The following is a 27,227-nucleotide window of genomic DNA, read 5'->3' on the forward strand; positions in this document are numbered from 1 at the left end:
ATTAATTCAGCCATAAGTTTTCTTGTGTTGCAAAGAAAAGTATTGTAGCTGCAACGCTTATACCTCTGATTGATTTTGGTGATGTTTTATATAATGCATCCTCCTAATGCCTTTAATCTTCTAGACACTGTGTACCATGTTGCACTAAGGTTTATAACAAATCTTGAGTCCCTAACTGCATTGTATTCTGCATGACTGAGCTGGGTGGTCCTTTATTGACCACTTATAGATAAAATAATTGACATATCCTTATTTATGAGGCTATACTCAACCTCCTTCCATCACACCTGTGTGATTCTATTCACATGAAAAGTTCTGGAAACTTCAGTCTTCACTCTGTGACTCTGTCACAAGACTTGTTTTTGCAATCTTTCCCCAAAGTCCGCCTTGTGTAAAAGGAGTTTTAGTAATGTAGCCTAATGTTTTAGTAATGTAATGCAGCCTGGAATCTACTTCAGGAAAATGTATATCTAGAGGAGCTGGTCTCTGTTACATGTCTGTGACTCTGTTAATTGTGCAGCTGCCTGTCTAAGCCAGGAGACTTTTGTAAATGAGGTTCTTAAACTTGATAAGGTTTTCCTTCCTTAATAAATCTAAATAAATAAATCAAGCGTTGTTTATGACAAACAAACAAACTAATGTGTCAGTTTTATACCATATGAAGCTGCAATTCCATTATCCACCATCTCCTCTCTGAAAAGCTTTCTTTCCAGTCAGACTATTTAGAGGTACCTGGCATTTACTTTGGCAGCCATGGGGACAAGAGACATACTGTATCTTTAAGCACAAACCTACTAATCAATACAACATAAAGACACACATAAGTTGACCTGCAGTCATGGGTCATCTCTTTCTCATACAGAGAGAATACACTTGGCACATTGACAACCCTTTCTATACAGTAAAATCATTTTGGTTTTCTATAAGCAGCATTGCAATGTTTTCAGTTTGAAGAATAATGCTCAGAAATGACTTCAGCATTTTTAAATGTTAGCCTGTGGAAAACTTGGAGCAATACAGAAGATAAACAACACTGTTCACTTGTAATCAGACTGTATGTGTTGGAGGTTCACTACCAAAGGCTCTGGCACTCATACAAGACATTCATTCTCTTTTCTGTAGTATTCCTGGAGAATAGATCATTTACTTTACATTAGAAATCAGCCAGAAAAAGCCTAATTAATTATGAAGCTAGGCTACTGGAAGCTCTACTGGGGTTTTAGACCCTAAAAATAGCTCTGGTGACGCCACAGCTTGTCAAAAAGCAGTGACAGCTAAGTGATTTTCTTCTGCTGTCTTTCCAGGGTCAACAAACATCTATCTCCTGCGTGGAGTTTTACAAACACATTCACGGCTTAGGCAGAACTCGCCTTCAGTTTCCCTCATTCCACTGATGCTTGAGTGCACACTGAATATGAACTTTATGGTGAAGAGTGACTGACAGAAGCTTTGACTTTCACACTGCACAGCAAGCAACGCAGGGGGATGATGAGAGCTGGAGAGTGAGAGACGTGTGACAAGGGAAGGTCGGCATGGGTGCTATAGTTAGAGAGAGAGCGAGAGAGAAATCAAATCAGGTCACTTCTTAATACTGCCAGGAATCTTACAACAACTCCAAATATAAACCAGAATCCTTCATGGATTCCACTGTGGGAGGGATGCCCACCACATTCATCAAAAGCTTTCTCCTTCTTTCCTTGATCTCAGCGTTAATATGCAGAGCACTCCATAAATGGATAGCATGGGGGTCTGCTGTTGTGCCGTATTTATCATGTACCGTGTTTGTGCCAGCATTTCACCAGGGTTAAAATAGGACATCCTCCCCTTGAGCTAGTGTCAGATGCAGCTCTGTGTTTGCTAAAAAAGTTGTGTAGTATGAAGATGAAAACCCTGAATCACCATGTGATTCAACTCTGCTTCTATAATTGTAGTTAAAAAGAATCTTTCTCGATCTGTCAAGTGTAACATTTTTCCCAGCCATCTAACCCAGCTCAAACAAGCTGTGCTATAATAAATACAGTAAAGACACAGATTTATGCTGGTACATTATAGCGGACAGGACACTTTCAACTCCTCCATTCTTTTCTGAGTTTGAATCGTACTCTTAATTCCCACATCTCAAGATTCAGATCACTGCACTGCACATTTTAAGCCACCGTCAAATGAAGTGTTCACATATTTTGAGAGAGGAAAAAAAAAAAAAACTTGAAGATAGTCGTACTGTAGCTCTTTTTCAGTGTCTTTTGTTTTAGCCAGCCAAGTGAAACAGACAAGCAGAGTACTTTGAATTGGTGCTAACTCGCCAAGTGAGACAAACTGACAGCTGCTCCCCTGCCCACAGCCTGACATGCTTCCACTCACAGCTTGTCTGCCTCATCCATAACAAGATGGTGAAATTGATTTGAGTCATCGAACAAACACTGATTTAAGCAGCGTTTGCTTCAAAAAATTTGTAAGGAAGTTACAGCACAATAGAGGCTTAAACCTATTTGTATTGTTTAGCATATTGAAGTATTAGCTGGTTGGACATTTTCAGCAATGGCTTTAAGAGAAAGAATGTTGTTGGAATACGACATCTTAATACAATGGAAATAGGGATGCCTGAATAGCAGAGTACAATGTGTTGTGAGCATAGACTGTATATTAACATGGACAAAGCCACAGCCACCTAGAAGTGAAGCCAAAATATTAACAGCTCCATCTGCTCATAGGCTGCAATGTGTCATAAACCCCACCTCCTCCATGTTAACAGATGGATCAAACTAGAAAGTCAATTAAATATGTGTCAAATTTTCATCAAACACTATCAGTTGTGACACATTATATCATGCTCATTTAAGTTTGAGGCATGTAAGGTGCTAATGATTCATCACAGGGCCCAAGTGCCACAAATCCTGGCTGGAGAGGTGGGTGGGGGTGGCCAGAGTCGTGCTCGACACGGCGACACACACGTGTCACTCAGCAGCCAAGGTCAAGCTTGATGGCATGTCTTTTGTCCAGGACTTTTCACACAGCCGGCAACACACCTGGGGACTGCCGGTGGTTTTTGGGCCCTTGGTACATCCACAGCACAATCAGGGGCTTGTGGCCATCCACCTCCCCTCCCAGGAAGTACCCTGCCACATCTACGCCTTTCTTAGGCCTTAATTTTAGGCCCAAACTTGCCTAAAAGTTTTGCATTATTATGTCCAAGTGTTTTTTTTTTTTTGGGGGGGGGGTACTTTGTGTGAATTACTTTTTTAATGCCACAAAACAGATGCATCATTTCTATCTGCTGACATATGTGGCTCCTTGCAGCATTCTTAACTGGACTAACAGAGCAGAGAAGGTAAGGAGGGAGAAAATTCAAAATAACATTAAATACAGAAAACTTTCCATAACCATGAGTGTCTGCTTCAGTCAGAGGGATCTATCTGGCCTTAGACAGTACTAATCTGAGGGATCTTTCAATCACTAAGTTACCTATGTGCTTCGGTTAATGAAAAGGTTAGAACCGCCAGCTCCCATTTGTGCATGCATTTGCTATAAATAACATCAAAAGCAGAGTACGTCATTGAACATCACCGAGGTTCTTTGACATTACCTTAACCAATGGAAGGAGACAGAGATGAATATACAGACATCAGAAACAACTCCTCTTCATTTTAATACAATGCATTACATTTTGAATAAAACTGGATAAATCTATTGAACTGAATTACTGAGGCTTATTTTTCTAAGTATTTCACTTAGTTGAGAGATTTCATTTATACCTAGAACAATCAATCTGGTATGATTGTGGAGGAGTGTACTCCAGAGGTTCTGTGCCCCAGCTGTTGCAGTATTTCCTGTTATTTGCTTCATCCTTTCACTCCACACTTTGAGTTTTGCATGACAATGGAAGGAGCAGAAAAGGTCTCAGCCTGCTCGTTAACATCAACATTTAGTCCTAATTGGAAAGTGCACAATAGAGGGGAAAAAGCCATTAGGAAAGAAAGGCACAAGCTCATCTAATGAGCTGTTTTATAACGTCAGCTACAAGCAAGCATTCTGTCTCGGCTGTTCTGCCTGTGAGTGATTTAGAGCAGCTAACTTAATGTAGAACCTTTAAAAAAGGCAGACAGCCATTTTCAAATCAGCATGTTAACAGAACTGAACTTATTTTTTATAAAAATATATATTTGTATTCAATATTTACAACATTTTATTTTAAACAAAGAGACATAGGCCTAAGTGTGAGCGTGCTTCAAGGTGCCTGCACGCATAGTTCCTTTTAATGATCTGTGCTCATTTTCAACACTCTTGTGTGTTTATTAGACTGTGCTTCTTAACAACCTTACATGAACTTTTGTTTCTATCCATAAATTACTCATGAAGGTAGTGAAAGTAGCTCTCATTACTCAATAACAACTCTTTTAATCATTTTCAACCTAAAAACATTTCTGCCTGTATGATGTTGATCAACACTCAATGTTAAACTCGACAGCAACAACAAAAGTGACAGAATTTGCACGATTTCCTTAGGAATGTTAATTCCGAATAAGGAAACCTTTTTTTTGTTGTTCTCTCTAGGTTTTTCTTTCACAAACAAAGAGCAATGAGAAAAACCTTTGTTGCATTGGGAAAGAAAAGCCACAGTTAAAGTCCTTCAAGAACTTGGAACCAAACTGATGAAGTCTGAAGGATGCAAACACAGGCTAAAGATCCTTTTCAGACATTTTAAAGACACAAATTATGCTTTATCAGAATCATTACTTTTTAATTATTTGTTTTTCTCAGTATGAGTGTCAGACTGTGGCAAATATCAAACTTCCTGGTATTAACAAATCAATCACATCTCACAATGTAGCGAGATTTTGTATGCTTTGTCTGAAGATGGGATGGTCTCAAATGGTGTGCTGTTGATGCATTATAAATCAATTAAATAATCCTTTATTTCTGTTCATGCACGCATCTCATGTGTGCATGCTGTAACAGTAAATAGGAAGGACGACACATACTAACAGGTTAAACTTAAGACAGCTGAAAGGAGTTGTTTATAGGTAATAAGATCTGGCATGCAGCCATCTGATGTTATTCGCCCAATCTTTTTTAATGCTATTGCAGGTTTTTACATACACATATCAAATTTCACCAATTGCTTTTTTCATCCTGTCACATTTATACATTGTTTTTAGATAAACAGAGCAATGAAATGTTAGAAAACAGGGTAATTATAGAGGAAAAGTATTCATAGGTTAACAAAACAGAAACCACACAAAATAACATTGAAAAGGAAAAGATAAGCTAAGAAGAAAAAGGAATATCCATTTGTTCTGTCTTTGTTCAAGATTATTTAATCACATTTTACAACTTTGCCTGTGGGTGATTCCTTCTATTTCTTTTGGGTTACTCTGGTGATTTACCATTAATCCAGCAAAGGATAACCAGGCTGTGTTATATAATGGCATATAAGACCTTATTTCATATTTAGTTCACCTGAAAATGGACCTGAAGTATTTGCACATTGTCACTTAACTCTTCTTCAGGCAGTAAGGATCATTATGCAATTAACAGCCAAAGATGAGCAGATACAATACAGAGACTATAGGCTAAAAAAATGATACTTTTCAAGTTAACTATTCCATTGTTCTTTGCAGTGTTGGGGGTAATGGGTTATAAAGCAATCACTAGTGCACTCAGATTTCTTTTATGTTACTTTTACTAGCCTAGGAGAGAGGACTTAGAAGTGGCTAGAGACTGAAATATGAGTGGGTACACTTCATAAACCTGCATGTACCTTGTACTGAACCACACACTCCCCCCAACATGCAGAGCTGCCTAATAAATTGTATCTTTTTGATATTGTTGTTTTTGTAAAAATGCTCCAATTTATTTTTCAGATAAATTCTCTCCAAAATTTTGATTGTGTCATCTAGAAAATGTGTTCGCATACTTCCTTCCATGCCCAGGTTCACGATTTAAATGTGTTAAACTGAGATGTTTATGCAAAGACTGCCTTTGTGAAGAAGTTCAGTGTGAAGAACTGTGAGACACAAGATGATGTTGAAACTGTTAACTCTATGTGTGTCTCCACCTTTGCTGGAAGTAATTGTCCAGTGTCTATCTGCAGGATGAAAAACTGAATAAATAACCTTTTTGTTGAAGGCATAACAGTGCAGACAGACGTGTTGCATTTGGGGTTCTATTGTTGGAAGCCTCTAGATTTCTCTCTCTGTGTCAAGGAGTGACATGGAATTTGAATTTGTAGTAATACTATTGTTACCCCTAACTGTGATTGTCGTGTCTGTAATGAAATTAGGCCACTGTGCTGCCACTGATAAATGATGAAGCCTGAGTGTGAGTGTAACCAATGCTATTATCCATAATGCTTTTATTCATGTATTTTTAAAAACTCTCATCTGTACACATTGTAAGCATTCTAGCGACTCAAGTTCGGTTGTTTGGTAGTTTAATCAGATCAGGCTGAGGTAGTTTGAGGCACATGGTTAGGCCTAAATGTAAAATTATGCCACTCTAGCTACTGCCTGTGGTGCAGATCAGAGGCTTAGGTGACTCTAACTTGCTCCACAAAAGCCCAATTTTAAGACTCATCAAAACTTTTCAAGGATCTGCAGAAACCCTGCTTTAAGGCTGATGGCCAGCTTGGCAGTTGGCGCTGACACATGCATGTATGCCATTCATGCTGCTCATAAACAAATGCTCTATGTGTGTGTGAACAACTCCCACAGAGCACAGCGTCACACACATGGCTCTTCAGCAGAGGAAATGAAACTTGAAAGCATTTTAGATTAACAAAGGCCTTTACACATGTTGCTCTCCACTAAATGTCCATAGCTGCATATGATCTCTTTTCCTCTTTGCTCATGTACATGCACCCCTGCTGTCTCTCCCACACGTGCGGGCAGGGTAGCAGAAAATTCATGTATGATTTAATATATAATCCTGTAATGCTCTTATTTTAAATAATAAAAACTCAGCATGTGAGGAAAAATATGTCAGTATTGGTAATTATGGGATAAGAAATATTATAAAAACTCTTTGCACACACAAATCCTGTTCATTACGGCAGATAAAGAGACAGTGAGAGATTTCACTGATTTTAGTTATCTGTTGTTGTAATGTCAGCGTAAATCATGTTCTAACTAAAGGGTGTGACAGTTTTCTGGTAAAAAATCAGTTTGAGTTAAAATAAGACAATCAGGGTGCAAATGTCCAAGTGGTTTAAGGCCCGCGTCACGTACACAGCCGGCCTGGGTTCAAATCCAGCCTGAGATACTTTCCTGCATGTCTCTCTCCAGCTCTCTCATCCCTGTTACTGATTCTGTCCACTGTCCTCCTCGGCCAATAAAGGCATAAAAAGCCCCAAAATAAATTTTAACAATAAATAAATAAATAAAATAAGAATTGGTCATGTGATTGTTCTTTTTGATGTCAATGACAGTTTTTTGAGGAGAATCTTTTCTAATCTAAACTTAAATCTTTATCAGGAGGTCAAACCAGGAAAATTCCTTTGAAATTGGCCAAACTGGAATCAGTACCCATCTGATTTAATTATTACAAGAGCACAAAAATGTTTAAATAGAGCAACATTTTTATAGATTTAGCCTGTTAGTTTTGCTCTCAAACTTCACAAGATATATGCATTTAACTTTAAACTATACAAAAACTCTCCTAGGGGAGCATGCCGTAGACCCCCACAGAGTCCCCAAACTAGTCTCCAAAAATACTGTGGGAAACCCTGAGTTGACAGATGAAGTGCCTGTTGATGATGCTTTAGCATTTGTGTTCTATCAGTGGCAATCATTTTCCATTTCCTTGAATTTCTATGTTTACTGTTGCGCACCAAACAACACACATTTCTTATAACTCCTTCTTTAAATTAGACATAATAGTGACTCATAGAGGGCTCAGTGCATGATTCATAGAGATTCAGACACTAAAACTGAACTAGGAGTGATAACTTATTTCCATTTTTATAAGTTTTTAAGTTGAGGTTGTGAGTCACATAATACTGTCACCTCACCAATACACAGTTACCTGTCAGTTTTATTCCCCATAAGACTCTCTCAGTGCTTCTTTATAAAAAAAACATAAAATATGTCACTGTTAATAATGACACTTCTTTCTTTCTCTATTTCTGAATGAGGCCAGCAGTTGTGATGATTCTCTTCTTGTGACTCAACCTTCAAGTCTCTGCTCAAGAGGCTGATGTGTCATCAGATAAAGCAGGATGAGGAGTAGAACTGTGGGGCGACATATTTGGATTCAGGTGTTGGTTACACACGGAGACAAAGCAGGCGGCCTTTCCCTCGGTGAGAGCCTGACCCCGGAGAAAGCATTTTCCTGATAAATGAGCTGCAGTAATTTCAATTGGCCTCTTCGGGCAGAAGCGGCCTTCCAGGAGCTGGTTTATGGCTGCTGGCCTTGAAAAGGATGCATACAGGTGAATGTGCATTAGCTGGAAAATACAGCCATGGATGTAAAATATAGACTGTGAATGTCTCCCACACATGTATAATCAATGGAGGGATCCATGCAGAATGGCCAATAAGAGCTTAAATTACCATGAAAGCTTTGATTTCTTTATGATGTTAGTCCTTCCTGCCTGTGCTTTGATTCCTCTGTCATTTCAGAAAAAAAGAGATTACCAGCTGCACAGATTTCCAGCAGCGTTTGTATCTATATGTCCAATGTGTTTTCTACTAGCTGTGTATGTGACAGCCTTCTGCTTCCACAGCGAGCAGTTGTTAGCGGCAGGGGCTTGTGGGTGACAAGAGGTATTGATAAAATCATTCTTCACCCTGTGAACATTTCAGAGTGGCTGTGGGCAGAAAATGGCTGCTAACTACTCTTCAAGGATGTTAAGATAGAGGAGTCCGTTAGCAATACCGCCAGCTGTCACTCCGGTGTCTGGTTGAGGTCAGGGTTAGCATGCATCACTTTGAGTGTGACCGTGTCGCACGGAGGTCATTCTGAGGCTGCGAACCTGGGACATGGAGGCAGAACGGTCTCCCTGTGATTGTGTTTGGGGCTGGAACATGTGAGATAAGGCGAGCATGAAGAGCACACAGATGATATCTACAAACTGGAAAGGAAACTGGAGGCTATAGTGTCTGAAAATACAATAAAACTAAGAGCCTGTGAAGATTGAATGTGTGAATTATTTCAGTGGGCTTTGAGTTTGATTCTTGTTTCATCATAATCTGCTGCAGTTCAGCAAGAGCCTAATGACTGATTAACAGAATCAATATTGTGGTTTTTACGGTAAACCACGGAGCTGAATTATCACACTTGGATGATTTGACGAGTAAAAGAGCAGAAGTAGAGGTCAACACAAACAAAACACTTCCCATCTCCTCTGAATACCTCACTCACTGCTCTTAAAATCTGTCCAGTGTTGACATGCTCAAGGACGTTGGCTTATAATGTCTTCCTGATTGATGTGTCAGTCTACCTGAGTAACAGCAGCTGCACTGAAGGTCAGCTCTACAGAGGCTGCCAGCAGGAAAAACTGTAAGTATGGCAGCAGTAACATTTGTTAGAACCATAAACTATGAGAGTGGAGGGACCTCTGCTGGTTTAGAAATAATGGATTATAATGGATGCTTCTTTAAGTATGAGCACTTTTCTTAAGGATCTATTGAAAAACTTCATCCAAGAGCTTACAATCCCTTTATTTCCCCTGATTGCAGCCCTTTCAGCTATAAAGTCTAGATCTTGATATAACACAATAAAAACAGTGTTCTTTCTGAGTCCTTAAAGCTCTTGTGAGGAGTTTCTAGCTGGCTATGAAACAGGCTGAAATTAATATTGATGCTTCTGTATGAGTTACAAACGAGAGCCAGACCATTACCATATATGCTAATTATTTCTATAGGGTTATTTCTAAGGCCATACAACATTGCCAACTGGGGAAAGGTGTCAAAGAAGGAGATTTATTTCACACTGCTGAAACCATTTTTTATGCCAAAGACTCTTGATGAGCAATTTATTTGTTTAACTTCTTGGGAAAAAAACAGCAGGGTGAAATTTATTTGTTAAAAAAGAAAGGAAAAGCTACTTCAAAAACATAGAGGACAAAACCAGCAAAGCAATAAAATTACTACTTCAATCACAGGGGGCACCAAAATCAACAAATAAATAAAGCTCACAGAGGCTTTAAAGAAGAAGTTCAAAAAGTTCAGAAGATACACATATAGCCACAGTGTTAAAGTCAAAAAAATGTTTTAAACAATGTAATAGCCCACATTGCACAGTCTTAGTATGCATTTCGGTGTTCTCTGTGTGTGTTTGTATGCATAGATGTGTGGTTGTGTCTGTTCAAGAGTTTGCAGTTGACTTGAGACAGGATACCTTCCTTGTCTCTGAAGGTAGTGTTCTAAGAAAGTGTTTCCAAGCCTTTTTCCCATCAAGCTCACCATACTTCTAAGAAGAGCTAAGCCCCCCAGTACCATATGAAAAAAAAGATATTCTGTCATCAAAAATACACATCAATTTGAATAGTTTTTAGCAAAATAGCCCAAAACGCGTTTTAACCAAAAGAACTCAATAATTCAAACGTGTTTTTGCTGCGATTTTAGTTAGTCTGATTGAGCCTCATTTCACAACCTCAAAGCAGGCAGGTCCTTACACACACCCTGAAATCTTTGGCACCTCCCCCAAGTGGTCCAGGACCCCAGTTTGGGAAGCGATGCTTTACAAAACTGTTGTTGGATAAAAGCCAATAGTTCTTCTTTGAGGTGCTCCTTAGAATTGGCCGGGGTATTGGTTTAGATCAGTGGTTCCAAAAGTGGGCTGTGCAACCCACTAAGTGTACCAAAACCACACACAACAACTGATCTAAGGATATATTATAATAGATGGACAAAAAACTAAATCCTTTGCTACTGATCAGAACAGACTTACCTCAAATTTCCACATACTTCACCGTGGCCACAATTCAGCTGTGCCTGAGCTCGAGGCTCAAGATCTACAAACTATGTGTTAACATGGCAATAGTATAAACAGCAAACTATTCTTCCTTCCGGGGTTGATATGCTGTTCATTTTGACATGATTTAATGATTTTATTGATTCCACCATGGGTGAGTACATTGTGATGTTAAAAGGTTTATTTCTGCTACTAAGGATGTGTGGTCTAAAGTAAAATTCTGTGTTGTTCCACCTCAAAAATGAGCTTTCCCTCATCAATGGCACCATTGTAGCTCTATGACCCCCTGACCTCCAGATGACCTGTTGCTTGTGCCTCAAGACGGGACGCAATGTTGCTATAGTGATGATTTACTACTGGGATTCTGTGCTTTGTGTTGTATTATGTATTTTGAAGTTGACCAGATAATTTGCACATTTTCCAGCTATTTGGATTGGTCTGCTCTATGTGGATTGATGCGGTTAGGCACAAGCCAGTAATGCAAAAAGACCTGCCTCATATCTCCAGTTAAAGCAGAGCGGAGGGCGATTCTGTGAGGCGCTGAAGACGGACCAGAGTGCAAGCAGTAAAAGTGCAAAGATTGACAAGAGAGGGGGTGATTTACTTCACAGAGCGCTTTTGCGAGCGGCTCTTGACGCAGGTGGAGTATGTGGAAATTATAGGTAAGAGGCAGCGAGGCTGCATGCCCCACTCCAAAGATGAATGAAAATGAATTTCAAAGGCAGATTCACACAGGAAGTTAAAAAACAAAAAAATGCACCTTACTGCACAGGATGTTAAATCATAAGACTGCTATTTTTTGTTTCTTCTGAATTCATCAGATTACTTTCAAATAATGCCAGAAATGATCAAAGTCCTATTATAATGAAGTAAAACTATTGTTGATGTTTCACAATCAGTGTAACAGCATAAGACATACTTGGGAATGTGTCGTGACTTGTTGCATTCTCAGTAGGAAGCAGAAAATGTTACATTACAGAGGTGGTGAAAACATGTGAAATGATTCCTTTGAAAAAAAAATTCAATGCAATTTCCATTAGTAAACACAATCTCCTTCCCTGTTGGGCTGGATACAGAGATGCATAAAATAAGAAAAAACAGCCCATGAAAAGAGGCTTTGAACTAAGTGTATCATAAAAGAAGCTATTCATGGGGAGTCATTTCAAATATGTTGAATGCGTTGCAGCTCTGTGTGGAGACTTTACAATCATTGCTTTTATATTTTAGTCTCCAAAGCAACACGAAGGAACTAAGAGCCATAAAGATGCCAAATAGCAGAAAAGGAAAAAAAGCTTACATTCCCAGTATTATTAAGAAGATAATGGACAGAAAAATCAAAACAACATAGCATGTCCAATGCAGACTACAGAATCATCGGCTTACAGAGGATTGCTGGTTGCAAGTGAAGCAGCCTGACACTGCGACAGTTGTTCACACTAAAAGTGGAGCAGACATGTAGTGGAAGTTACATGCATGAGTTGCAGCAGGACTGTTCACACCAGAGGCATATTTCTGTGTGCACTTCAGCACCCGTCTTTGAAAAAAACACAAATAAAAATTGGTGACACAAAGGTGAAATGTCTTGTGCAAAATAAGACTTCCAACAGTGTGAGCAGAGGTACCAGCATAGAGCACTGCTGAGAGTCATAAAGTTCCTCTTATTTTTCCACTCCAGTGACCTTGTATCAGACTTTCTTTCCATTTTCTCCACAGATTCACTCACGCATGAAAGCAGCCGCATGTCATTTCTCATTTAGAGCCATGCTGTGATTTGGTAAAGTCTATAAGACTCATAAAATCTTTCTCTGTCCCTGTCTATCAATGGCATGATGTTATAGCTCCTTTCCCTTTAGTAGGAGAGCAGATATTAACTCAAAATTTCATGTTCTCAAAGCAGAGCTAACAGCAATCAACATTTCTTTAAAAGATGTGCCTTATGTATTTCAGTGCCCCGAGTTTGACTATAGCAGAGGGTTTATGGGCCATGCATGGCCCTATTTAAAGCTGGTTATGTGAGATGATTTTTGGATCTCCACTGTATTTAAAAATGTGAGAGAGCACAGCCAGTTTCAACGGATTTAAAATTCTCTGAATACACATACTGGATGATTCACAGTGGAGACCACAGAGATGATCAATTAAAACTAAAAAAAAACTGCATGAATGATTGAAAAATGGATTACAAATGGATACAACACATCCAATACCGGAGTTAATGGTGTGGATTTAATCTTTAAAGACACAGGAAAGTCACCAAAGTTCCAGACTTGCTAGTAAACATTCTATAAGAGCTACGAAGGCTTGATGAGTGTCCTTAGAACGACACAACGGGTGGATTTCAGAGGAAAAAACAAGTAAGTGCCTAGGATTTACAGTTTGAAAGTTATTCAACTTTGTATAACACTTGTATCTTCTTGTCGTATCCAACAATGCCATCCTCAGTTGTTAACAACAACTCAGCACAGCTGACATACAAGCTGGTGCCATATAAAACTCTGTGTAAGGATAGATAGATCCAGAGTGATTTTGGAGGAGTGACAGAGCAGCAGATTCCTACCCACTCCTTATTTACGTCACAGTAAACAATAAGCCACATTCAACAAATTTTCTTAGTGGATACAAATAAAACGCAACAGATTCAGAGCGCTAGGTACGAGTGTGTGAAATTTTTCTCAGGTCAGGGATCCAAAAAATCAGTTTGCAAAGACCTTAAGACTTTTTTTTTTTTTTTTTTGGCACAAACTTGTTCTTCTATCTCTTAGGAACCAAAAAGTGAAACAAAAAAACATTCTGGGTCAGAAATCTTCAAAACATTTGCATATTTTCAGGACATCCTTGCACTTCTTTGTATTGGCTTTATTTGTGCTATTATTCAAAGCAGTTCCCATCCGCAGTGACAAAGGAGGCTACATCACAGCCTCTCTGTGGCTCTTTCTCCACATGATGATCTATTCAGGCTCTCTCCACCATGATCTAATAGACAGAATTACAACACAACAGAACAGCTTGCCATTGGTTGACAGTTCCTAACAAAGCATTCTGGGAAAACAACATGGAATTTAGCATTAGCCACTAGTGGCAGAAATGATCAAAAATAAATTCAAAATGGATAAAAAGACATTCTATATACAGTGCTTAATAAATTTATTAGACTACCTGTCATATTTGTCTCAAAGACCATCCAGCACCATGAAGTGCTTTAATGTGACTCTCTCATTTTCAGTCAGCCCTCCATGTTTTACCATTTTGAACAGGAATGAGGAATTTCAAACTGTATTCACCCAAATTTGAGCTGGCTCACTGGGCTTCTCTGAGAAGTCAGAAATGAATCAAACACTAAAACTCATTTTTCTGTTCAGGAATGCAAGGAAATAACTATAATTTGACATATTAATCAAGAAATAATAATGTGCTTTACTATTTTTTTCAGTTTTTTTGTAAATCAGTAAATTTGAAAATTCATGGATAACAGTAATAATTATATTTTAGCATTTTTAGCATATTTGGGTTAAAGAGCTTCTACATATTGGTGTATTAACCATTGCAGAAACATAAAAAATGATTTTGGTAATTACCGATGCAATTTAGTGGTCTAATAAATTTGTTAAGCACTGTATATATGTATATATATATATATATATATATATATATATATATATATATATACTGGTGTGGATTTAATACTTAAAAACCCAAAAGAGTCACCCAGGTTCCAGGCTGGCTAGAAAAGCTTTCATAAGGAATTTATCATTGGAACAGCACAACTATCTAGCTTCAAGACGAAAATAAAAGTAAAAGGCTACGATTCATGGTTAAAATGTTGTATAACTTTTAATAACCTGTGTCTTTTCTTGTCATACACTACATTGGTCTCAGAGGGTTAAACAACTACTTATTTGAGTTTCTCACCAAAAAAAAAAAAAGTTTTCTTTGTTTGACATCTGAACACACCATGATGTGGTTTTATTGACCTTTGATAGTTATTTTACTGGGCCCTCCTTGAATACATCCAGTGTTACCATGTGGCCTTGTTTACTTCACAAACTTCTGTTTTAGCTGCTGATTTTAACGTGGATTTCAACATTGGAGTGAGATTTCTAGCTAATAGGACTTCATACAACATTTTGGAGCAATTACTTCAGCATTTTTTTTCAGCAAAAAATGATGAAGATCAGACATAGCTGATGGAGTGTTTCAACAATTCAAAGTTAGGTCTACCACATTTTGGTTTAATACTGGCATGAGCTACAGATTAATGCTAGCTTTCGCTCTTCTCTACTGCCGCGTCACAGGAAGGTACACACAAACACAGATGTTTTTCATATCATACCAAATCAATACTGGTTTGCAGCCAGCCTTATGTGCATAAGTACAGTATGCAAATATTGTTTTTAATAAAAGTATTAATTTTTAAATTAAATTTAAAATGTGTATCTATTTTGCTCATGAAACATCACTGCAAAATCTGCCCTCTCTATCTTCTACAAAGTCAGCGCACATTTCTAGATTACTATTTTATATGATCTGTTCAGCTTCTAGTCGTTGTTTGGACTGCTGGATTGAGGCAAGAAAATTCTGATGTGGGAAAGGATTGGAATGACAGGCTGGAAATCAAACCAATGACTCTGCATAGAGAACTCTGTCTCTGTACATGGACTTTTCCGAAAGCTGACGTTAACCAGTGCCCTGTTACTAAATACTGGTCATTATCCTGGCCTAGTGTATATTCAGCACTATGGAGGAGGCAGCATACAGGAGGCTAGGACTTAATACTCTAAAATTGGTTTATACATTCAGCTTGATGGATCTATGATGTCTAAATTATACCCACAGCAAAATCATTTTATTTGTTAACCATAACTGTCAGTGTGTAATGGTATGGCGAGCAACCATGTTGGAGTCATTGTGATTAACTCGTGATCGTAGAGCATCCAAAGAAATCTTGGCTACTTCAAAGCACGCTATACTGGAACTGTTGTTCCTTTATTGTCTACTTTTGCCAAAATGATTATGATCCAGATAATCTGCCAAAACTCTCACTGGCAATAGCAATGACATATTACTCAGTCTTTATGGATTCAAAAAATAAATAAAAACACAAGAAGGATCTTTGAGGTATTTCTGAAGGAAAATATGCTTTCCCTAGCTTTGATTATGCTCCAAATACTCATTAACATCATACCTGCACTTCTTTTATGACAATTCAAAGATAATACAGGCTCCATTCACAATGTATCTTCAGGTCATGATGTATAAGCAACATAACATGTGGAAGACGTTAAATCATTCAGACCTTAAAAAGCTTAAATAAATTGGAATAAATAAGAAAAAAATTATTCATTTAGCCATTCATTTACTTCCCCTTCTAAATCCTTTCATGATCACAGGGCGCTTGAGGCTTATCCCAGCCCACATGGGGCTGCAGACAGAGAAACACGCTGGTGATTTATAGTTTCCCATCCGCCATAATTAGACACCTTTGGACTGTGCTGTGTTCCCACATTTTAAGAAGTGTAGCAGCAGTAGTGTGTAGAGATAATAAGGATGATTTATTTTGGCTGAAAGGGTCCATTTTCAGGGAGAAGACTGAGTGAAACAACAAGGTAAATCCTCTCAGGACTGCATATCTGATATAATGCAGTAAACGATTAGGAGGGGGTAAGCTTCCTTTTCTTTTTGTCAATACATCCTGGTATGAAAAACATGAGCCAGTGTATATTTGTTCTGTTTTTAGGTGTTCTGGGTGAGTTGTTGGTTCTTCATTCTTCTTTTCTTACCTGCCAATTCAATCGCACTCCCAAAAGGTTACGGTCATCCTCATGTTAGCATCCAATCCACCGTAAAGCTGTCCCTGAAAACACAAGAGGCAAACTGTGATAATACTTAACAGCAGATAACAGGTTTGCAGTGATATGGTTTGTGGCCACTCTGAGTGCAGCCCATGAATAATGCAGCGTTTTGGAAAGATGATGATGCATCTACTCGGCTACCAAAAAAGCAATTTTTGAAACCCCCAGGATAGAGTACATCTAATTCCAAATTCTCTTTACTGTTTCTAAATAATCATTGAGTCATCTTGTTAGTTTTCCTTTTAACTGCTTCCTCAGCACTCTCTGCTAATGCTGATCTTTTAGTGCAGCAGTGAACCTCTATCGAACAGGGGGAGCTTTATAGTGTACTGCTGTACAGTAAGACAGAGGAGGACAGTCGTAGCGGTGAGGCACCCTCTTTAACACACGTGTAGCCTGCATGCACAAACACATGTACACATGACAGAAAGGACAGACCTTGCTGAATAAATTATAGGGGACAAAAGCAAACAGAGATAAAGCTTCCCATCTTGCCTGGCATCCATTAGTGGAGTGCAGGAACATAGATTGCAAATAAGTGTGTTTGATTCACCGGTACATAGTCGTGTGGGCCTATCGTGACCCCGTCCTTTGTTTTGTGATAAGGGTTTGTGGTCTCATTCATGCAGCATTGTGAAAGAGGACTGTTTCCATATTAAAGTTGCATTGAAGCCTGATGGGCAGCATCAAACAGTTATAATATCCTCAGAAATATCCATGACTAAACACAGCAGAACACTTAGGGCTACATAAAATGTCCTGTGAGTCTTAAGGGTCAACCTTGCCAAAAGACAGGTCATTCATGTTAATGCTGTTACTCCAGTTGTCCAAGGTAGTTTTAGGGTTTGTCCCTCAGGCTAATTTCCTAGTTGCCCCTATTAAAATGGCTGTTTAAGCCATTTAAATAGAGGCTCATCTTAAGTTTTTAGACACTCAGAAAACACATAGAAAACAGTGCAGTGCCATCCAAATCTTAATCCAAATGGGGGACAACTGGACTTGATTGAGGTCCCTTGAAGATGTTTAACCTCTCTCACAAAAGGCCTCTAAAGTTTTCAATCCGACTAGGGTCAGGGCCTGGACTTAAGCCTATACTGATAATTCGTATGGTAATGATCTTGGTGGCCACCTTATTGGGCTTTTCAACTATGACGTTTAGGAGTCACAATCCAATTCAAGCCATTCTGATTCACTTTTCCCTCATCAGGTTGTCTCACCGAAGATCATCCTGCTCAGAAAAAGAGCATAATTTGAAGAAGAAGGACTGGCCAACTCTTCTTCCTCTGGCTGAACAAAACAATGCTATTGAAGCATGGCCATTTAATGTCAAAGACCCAAAACACTGCATCAACAACTCTAGATGAGCCCTCAAACAGATGGCTCGACTGTGGTGGAAAAGCAAATCTGCTGTGCAGAGAAAAAAACCAAGAGGAGCAAAGGAACTCAGTGTAATAGAAAAGCCCCAAAATTGCCGAAGTTAGTTTAAGGATATACTCCTAAGGGCTAATTTCCTAGTTGATTAAACAGACATTTAACTTCAGGCTAGTTGACTTGTCAAAAATGTTTAAACACTCAGAAAACAATAAGAAAGCTAAAGGGATTAAAATTGTCAAGACAGTCCGTGTTATCTTTTCAATTCAAGTGACAGTACATGTGTTAGCCAAGTGTGGCTAATCATAGCAGTGTCATCTATATTTATTGGTCCAAAGTGGGGCAACTGGACTCAGTTGAGGTTCTTTCCCTCTCTTGCAAAAGGCCTCAAGTTTTGAATCTGACTGGACAAAAAAGTAAAGTCTCTAGCTGGGTATCCGTTACAGTTTTTTGGAAAATAAAGGTGATATTTCTCAAATTTTGACTAAATACAATTGCGCTTTGAGTTGTGGGCATGAGCCTCACAATTTTCGTAAAATCTCAGTTAGCATGACTCCACTGCTTGCTAGTTTTGAAGAAAAGACGAAGGCAAGGGATGATAATTCAGAGGCAAAGTCCATATATATGGCAAAAGCCAAGGGTATAAGCAGGGCCGTTTCTGGGCATAGGCGATATAGGCGGTTGCCTAAGGCGCCACGCTGAGGGGGGCGCCATCATGAGCCCTGAACATTTTGGATAGATCCACTAATGTAACAGATCATCAACTCCTGAACTCCTGTAACCTCTGTGCCCCTCATTCGTGAAACAGTCTAGCCTCACCTCGCTGCTCTCTGTCGCTCTCTCCATGCGTGCCCCCAGCACCCGCACGCTGGGAGCCCAGCAAGACATTGAGAGAAAAAAAAAGTTTTCTTTTTCCTCGTTCACACAGCGCTGAACGGACAGGATGTTGAGATAGAGTTCTGCGTCGGACAGCTAACACCCTACCTGCCCATTCCCCCCGATTTCCTGACCATTAACACCTGCCTGTGCGGTGTGTGTCTTCTCTCCCTCCCACCTGTGTCTGCAACGTGTGTGTCAAATTCCTCCTAAAGTCTGACCATCCACGTAATGAACAGAATGACAGAATTGTAAGTTTGCCTAGGGCACCAAAATAGCTAGAAACGGCCCTGGGTATTGGTATGATGAAAAGTCTCGGTCTCCTCTTCTGCCCACACATACTGCGCCATGTTGTCTTGAAGTGAACTGGTAATGTGACACCATATATAATGTCCTGTGACTTGTTTATATGGAAAAAGTGTTTCCATTGTAGTTTTGCAATATATTTTTATATCAAAATGTCTGAAAAACCTCCTCATGAAAGTGTAAAAACTTTGAAGCAATATTTGAGAGGTTTTTTTGAAATTCCAATGTTTCCATTACCAGTTTTTTTATTGAGCTATTAAGATTTTGTGCATTTCTAGGGGTAATGAAAATGCAGCTTCTGTTGACAATTCATATGCTAATGATCTGAGTGGTCACCTAAGAGCTGGTGACCTTTAATTGGGCTTTTTCCATTACAATGAGAAGCTTGGCTCTACTTGGTTTGACTGGCCACTGCAGGCCAGCACGGCAGAGTTTTTGCAACCACAACCGTGCTATCCCTCTGAGTGTGCATAGAGCTCATGATGCAGCGTTTTGAGTCCTTGATGTTGACGTTCTGTTAGCACTGTTTTGTTCAACAGTTGGCCAGTGTTCATCTTCATCTTCTTCTTCTGCTGGTAATCCTGCAGGTATTTCAAAGGTTGATGCAGTAGTTGCTACTTAAACACGTCTGCCAGGTGTCTGCCAGCGGTTCATCATCATGAACCACTGTGATGTCACGTGGGGTGCTTGTGCCCTGCTACAGAGCGGGACCATTCTGTGCATAGCCAAACTGGTGATGGAAATATAAATCAGCATGGCTTGGTTTAGTGAAAAAGCCTCACTAGTTTGCCGAACAGCACATCCTCCCAGGCCTCTTTTAGGTTTACTAGGATGATGTCGGGTTATGTGACCACAGTGAAAGCCCTGGTTGTATTGCTGACACTAGGAATCCAAGGCTGCATTATATATTGGGGATAAGAATCTGCTACCTCTGCTCCTGGATATATATATTTTTTTTGACATAGATGGCTTTGTTGACACATCTCTCAAACCAGTGATCATATCTGGCCAGTATCTGAACATTGCTTCCTTCAGAAGGAATGTCCTGCATCTTTTAGATGCAAGTGAACAGCTGGGACCTGACCTGGTTTGGCTTCCTTGTGTTTGGCCATGTGTTTGTGTCAGGGTTGTTCCACTGAAACAAGTACATCCTATTAACACTTCTGAAGCCCAATTCTGAATGAAACAAGTCGTGTTATTAGTTGAGCCTAAACTGTGTTAGAGAACATCAAACTGGAGCTCCGTGGTGTGAATGAGATGGTACAAACTTTATCTAGTCAGTGTGGTCAACTATTCAACAGCATAAAAGCAAAGCATTTCTGTTTTCACCCTTCAAGAGCCTTTTGCCACTCTAAGATAATCCTATCCTGCCACTTTATTGATACGTTATCAATCAGCACTCATCTGCTCTTTCCTCACACATCTATGATGTTGAGTTGCTCTCCCGGTCACCTAATACCTTCAGCTTGCAGAATTCTTCTCTTTCCATAAAACTTAGTAGGATCAGATCACCAATTATCTGTTCTGGTATCATCACAATGGCATGTGCTAACCAGTGCTAACAGGGCGAACCTGCTTGTTTGCCTTTTGGATAATGTGCCCTTTCAGAGTTACCTTAGCTGCTCTAAAGTAGTTGTTGCTGTAATCCAGATTGCTGTGCAAATAATGTTGAAGGTGTGGACTGAAGAGTACCTCTGTGTACTGTTTATTATTTTCTTATTTCATACCAACAGTGTTGTAGTCGAGTCACCAAACCTCAAGTCCGAGTCGAGTCCTGAGTCCCTAGTGTTCAAGTCCGAGTCGAGTCTGAGTCACCAAAGAAAAATCGGAGTCCTGTTTACCTGAGGCCAAGTTCAAGTCCCCATTACCCGTGTTCAAGTTCTAGACGAGTCCCCAGTACCTAAAACCTAGAGATAAATAAATTATCAATTATTCTTAAGCCTTTCCAGCTTTACAGCTTGGTTATGTTGATGTGTTTTATTAATGTATGAATTTCTGTATGAACTTTTTATTCTAAAGGGCAAGAGGAGCTGTTACACTCTTCATCGATAATATTAGTTATATTAACAGGATTATATGTGTATTTACGGTGGAGACATGAGACAACATTTAAACTGAACTCATGCTTTTCCTTTATCTTATACTAAATATTCCTCCTTTAAAATGATAAAATTTATTCTGATTTCACACTAAAAACTAAAATTCAAATTTTTTCTGTAGGACATTTGAACACATCATAAAAAGGTCTTAACTTTGTCCCCTCTTCGATACTGCAAAGTCTAAGCCCATCTTTAAACATATCTGGGACTCCAGTACTATAAGACTGCTTACCAAGTAAACCCAGTTAAACAAACCCATTAAGTTCAATTACTCATGTAATGCTGATATGTTGAAATATTGTAGACAAAAATGTGTGCAAAGTGCAAGGGATGAAATTTTACTCAAAAATGATGGCCACTAGTGCTGGAGTTCTCGCACACATCCCAAATTCATCAGTAATCCCTAGGCTGTTTCTGATTTGGAGCCTAAACCACACTTGCTCTAAAAGAGACACAGAATCTTGGAAATCAAGACAGAAATGTACAGAAAACTTAAAAATGCTGAAACCTGCAGCACTGTCACTGCTGCCATGACAGCTGTAAATGATACTCTTAAAGCCTTAGATAACAGAGTTGCCTGTCTGTTGACTAGACATTTCCAAGGCCGATAATACTGTGAATCACAATATCTTAATGGATCATCCTTAAGCCACTGGGTTTGTAGACCATGCTGCTGGGTGGTTTGCTGACTTTCTTAAGCCAGGCATACACTATGCGATTCCAAGCTAACTCTGACGGTCATGGCTGTATGTCAGCTCAAACTGTACGACTGAATCACTTACAACGCACAGCTATCTTGCACAATTTATATGCTCCCACTATATGGGTTGATAGTCATGCAAAACCTGAGTGTTTACACTGTAAGTGTGAAATCAGGATGGAATTTGACAATATCAGCGGAGTTTCCTTTGAAACAGTCTGACGCATTGATGTTAAAGTTGTATCCAGTCATATCCCTGCTCTCTCCCTCTCTCTCACTCTCCCGTTATCTCACTCCTTATCCCACACACACGTATATATACCCACGTATAGGAATGTTCCTAGGAATGTCGGCGCAACCTCTAATGAATGAAATTAAGTTGAAGAAATGTGGATTTTGGAAGATTGAGAGCTGTTTTTGAAGTGTTTGGATACTTTTCGATCTTTTGAGGAAAAGAGGAATATTTTGAATGTTTTTGGACGTCATTTTTTGACTAAAATGGCTAATTCTGATGAAGGAGAAACCTCAGCCGTGGGAGACATGGAGCAGCTGCGCGTCTGCGCTCAGCCAGATCAGGAAAACTGTCTCACCTAACGCGGAGGATGAACATTGTGAAGAGTTTAATGACTGAAAATGAGTTTCTTGATAAAGTTAAAGGAAACATGATCAAGTTCAATGAATATCTGGATGATTTTAAAGACTTGAATGCCTCTCACTCTGCGATTTTGGATGGATCAAAATGGATTGTTAATGCAGAAAACTCCAATTCCAATAGATTATCTTTAGTCCCCCCTGATGCAGAGCAGGGTAGTCCAAAGGAGGACTGTGAGGGTGCAGGTCTGATTGAGACTGATAGGCAGTCAGTTAGGTCTGTTTCCAGTAGAAGCTCAACTTCCTCATTATGCATCAGTGCAGAGGCAGAGAGGGTAACTTTAATGACTAAAGCTTCAAAGCTTCAAGGAAAACACGCTATTTAGGAACAGGAACAAATGCTAAAAAAGCAAAGAGAAACATTAAAACTGCAAACAGCTAAAATTTACCTCAGAGAAGCTGAAAGTTTAGAAAGTGGCTTCCAGCCTGAGCCAGTCATAGATGCTTCATCAGCTGGTCTAGAGAAGCATTTAGATGTTAAACATGAGAGTTTAATTTCTTTCTTTGATAGAACACACCCAGCTGTTAGAGCAAAGGCAGGTGTTCAGGTCCAGTTTCCTCTTACCGATTTAGAAGCAAACATCTTTAGTGATCAGTCTGATGTCTAGCACAGGGCCAGTAGTAGTGACCATCAACCACAACCACTGCAAACCTCTGCCTAGAGAATCCCCTCTATCACACCTCCTCTGATTTCCCAAGGACAAGCCCAAGATACAGAGCCAGCACCCTTTTCCATGTCCAGCACAGCCAACCCAGTCGCCAGAGGAGAGAACCAAAATGAACTGACTAGGACTCTTGTGAAACAGCAGATCATATCTTCTCTCCCCCAAGGAAGCCTTCCACTGATGGACAAATCCTTGAGTACAAGTCATTCATAAACTCCTTTGAAAACATGACTGAAAACAAAACAGACAATAACAAAGACAAGTAACAGTTCCTCATACAGTTTATCAAAGTCCAAGCACAAAAACTGAGTTAAAAGAGGCTACCCAAAGGCCAAAGGCTTTTTTAAACAAAAACTTTGAAAATGAATACAAAATCTCTTGTGCTTACCTGGAAAAAGCTCTCGCATGGCCCTAGATAAAATCTGAGGATTCAAGATGTCTGCAGGACTATGCCATGTTTCTGAGGAGCTGCTGTAATGCCATGGAGGAAAAGGAGTATGTGGAGGAGCACGACACAGTTTCTAACATGAGAAGCATTGTGCTTAAACTGCCTTTCAAGCTCAGAGAAAGATGGCGAACAAAGCATATGTGCTGCAAGAGGAGCGCCATCGCAGAGTCAGAATTCAGGACCTTATCTACTTTATTGAACAACAAGCTCGTATACAGCAGACCCACTCTTTGGTTACCTTCAGGACCAGTCAGGTAGCAGAGGTAAAGCTGGACTCCCTGTTAAGTCACAGATTTCTAAACCAGAAGGCAGGCGTGTTGCTACCAGCATCTCTTTTGCCCCAAAAGAAAAGCCACCTGAACCTCATTGCCCCTTTCTGTAGTTCAGGATGCAAATTGGATGTGTGCAGACAGTTCTTAGACAACACACATAGAAACAAGCTCAGTTTTCTAAAAACTGATGGCATACGCTTTGACTGTCTCTCCACAGGCCACATTAGAAGAGACTGCAAAAAATGCCTTGCCTGTAGGACCTGCAAACAAAGAGGCTGAGGCTGGATGCCAAGAGAATGTGCTTTCCATTGTCCCAGTTCAGGTTAAGGCAGCAAAAGGTAGTCAGGTTTGCAGGTCTATGCCCTCCTGGATCCTGGATCTACAGCCACCTTCTGCTCAGAGAAGTTAAAGTCAAAGCTCAACCTGAAAGGAAGACAAACTCAGATTCTTCTCAGCACAATTAATTAGACCCAGTTTGTTCCAGCCTATGTGGGCCCTGGGATTGAAGTTTCAGCACTGGACAGCGACAACTTCTTAACTCTTCCTGAAGCTTTCACTCAGACAGAAATTGCTGTCACCACAAACAGCATCTCCAGGCAAGAAAGCTGAGCTCAGCATCTAAGCAAAGTTCAACTTCACAGTATCAGTGCAGAGGTGGAGTTATTGATCGGTACAAATGCTCCAAAACCGCTAAAGCCATGGGAGATTATTAATAACCAAGGGAAGGGGCCCTATGCAGTCAGAACCCTATTGGGGTAGGTGGTAAATGGGCCACTGAGAGGTTCTAGTGAGGGCAGAGAAATGAGTGTCAAAGGCTACAACTTTAAAAGAGCTTTAGTCCACCAGTATAACCAGGACTTCAGTGAGGTAGCATCTGAGGAGAAAGCTGAGATGTCAGTTGAGGATAAATGATTTTTACAGATAGCTGATGAGATATTTCTACAAAATGGCCATTACCACCTGAAGTTACCTCTCAGGAGAGCAAACTCTGGCATGCCCAACAACCGGCAGGTAGCAGAACAGCGCCTCCAGAGTCTCAAAAGGAAAATGAAAAAGGACTAGCCATATAAACAGGACTATGTGGCATTCATGAATGATATCTTTGAAAATAACTATGCAGAAGAAATCCCACAGGCAGAGCTGAGACAACCACCTGAAAAGACTTGGTACATCCCACATCACGGAGCGTACCACTCCAAAAAGAAAACGCTCAGAGTAGTGTTTGACTGTTCAGCCTCTTATAAAGGAGTATCCCTCAGCACAGAAGTGCTGCAAGGTCCTGACTTAGCAAACTCTCTCACAGGAGTCATTTTAAGATTTTTGGAAAGAGCCCATTGGAGTCATGGCTGACATTAAATCAATGTTCCATCAAGTAAGGGTCTAGAAATCTCTGATGTTAACTTCCTGCACTTCTTGTAGTGGCCACAGGGGGATGACCAAAACCCCAGAGAGTGCCGCATGCTTCTACACTTTTTTTGTGCTGTGTCCTCCCCGAGCTGTGCAAGCTTCGCCCTGCAAAAAACTGCTAATGACAACAAAAGCAACTACTCCCCTCAGGTAGCTGAAACAGACAAAACCAATGTTTATGTAGACAACTGTTTAAAGTCATTGCCAACAGAGTCTGAAGCCATTCAGTTAACTAAAGACCTCACAGCACTGTGCAGCAAAGGAGGGTTTCAGCTCACTCAGTGGGTTAGTAACAGCCGAGCAGTTCTAGCCACCATCCCTCAGGAAGAAAAGGCAAAGGAAGTAAGGACACCAGATCTGGACAAAGACAGTCTGCCCATAGAAAGAACATTAGGACTGCATTGGTGTGTTGACTCTGACCATTTCAAGTTTAACATTAACCTCAGCCAAAAGCCACACACTCAACAAGGCATACCATCAGTGGTCAGTTCAACTTTGACCCACTAGGATTTCTTGCCCCCCTCATTCTACCAGCAAAGCAGTTGCTACTGGAGTTCTGCCAGAGAGGCTTTGGATGGGACGAGCCTTTGCCCCAAGTCAAATCAGACAAATGGATTGAACGGATGAACAGTCTGAAAAGGTTAAAGAACTTTAAGGTTGCACATTGTGTAAAACCCAAGAACTATGGAACACCAAAACATGTGCAACTGTGTCACTTTGCCGGCGCAAGTGAGCTTGGCTGTGGCTCAATTAGCTAAATCAGACAAGTTGAGGAGCAGGACGATGTTCATCCAGAGTTCTTCCACTGAAACAAATCACAGTGCCTCGACTGGAGTTGGCTGCAGCAGCACTTTCAGTAAGGGTTGACAAAATGCTAATGAAAGAATTAGACCTTGAACTTAAACCCTCAGTCTTTTGGACAGACAGTCAAACTGTGCTAAAATACATAGCTAATGATAAGGCTTGATTTAAAACCTATGTAGCCAACAGAGTGTCCTTGATTCGTGACAATACAGAACTTTCTCAGAGGAGGTATGTCAGCAGCAAAGACAACCCTGCTGACGATGCCTCAAGAGGGCTGAGAGCAGTGAAGTTCATGCAGCAAAGCAGGTGGATTCATGCCCCAGAGTTTCTATGGAGGCCGGAGGAAAGTTGGCCTGTAGCAAAAGCATTGGGCTCCAAGACAGTGTCACAGGATGATCCAGAGGTCCGGAAAATCCCATCTGTGTTCACAACAGTTGTACAAAACACTGCACTGCCTACAGATCAGCTGATGTCTGTCTTCTCTGATTGGATGAGATTACTCAAAGTAGTGGCTTGGTACCTGAAACTGCATAAAGTTTTGATGTTAACTGTCAAAAGGGGAAAAGATCTTGCCTCAGGTCACATGACTACCTGCTCATCCAGCCAAAAGATGAGCACTGAGCTTGGCACTTTCAGGACCACACTAGGCAGACAGCTCCTCTCAGTGAAAGATCTCTCACAGGCAGAAAGGTCAGTCATCTCCTATGTGCAGAGAAAGTCATTCCCACAGGAAAAGGAAATGCTTCAAAAAAATCCTGTCAAAATAAAAGGGAGCAGTAAAATCTGTAAGCTTGACCCTTTACTAGAGGGTGGCATCATTAGAGTAGGTGGCAGGCTACATAGATCTGCAATGACCGATGAAACCAAA

General features: G+C 40.0%; 1 protein-coding gene across 2 annotated transcripts in view; it reads right to left on the bottom strand.

Annotated features, from left to right (window-relative positions):
• lrrc4ca (leucine rich repeat containing 4C, genome duplicate a) overlaps positions 1–27,227 on the bottom strand; it is a 95,037-nt gene that overhangs the window by 14,108 nt on the left and 53,702 nt on the right. For both annotated transcript variants that reach the window (XM_041794691.1, XM_041794690.1), the window contains one exon: positions 16,689–16,762. The gene's annotated coding sequence lies outside the window, so the exon portion shown is untranslated. The remainder of the gene's footprint in view (positions 1–16,688; positions 16,763–27,227) is intronic.

The sequence above is a fragment of the Cheilinus undulatus genome, linkage group 9 (genome assembly GCF_018320785.1).
Source record: "Cheilinus undulatus linkage group 9, ASM1832078v1, whole genome shotgun sequence".
In the NCBI taxonomy this organism is placed as follows: Eukaryota; Metazoa; Chordata; class Actinopteri; order Labriformes; family Labridae; genus Cheilinus; species Cheilinus undulatus.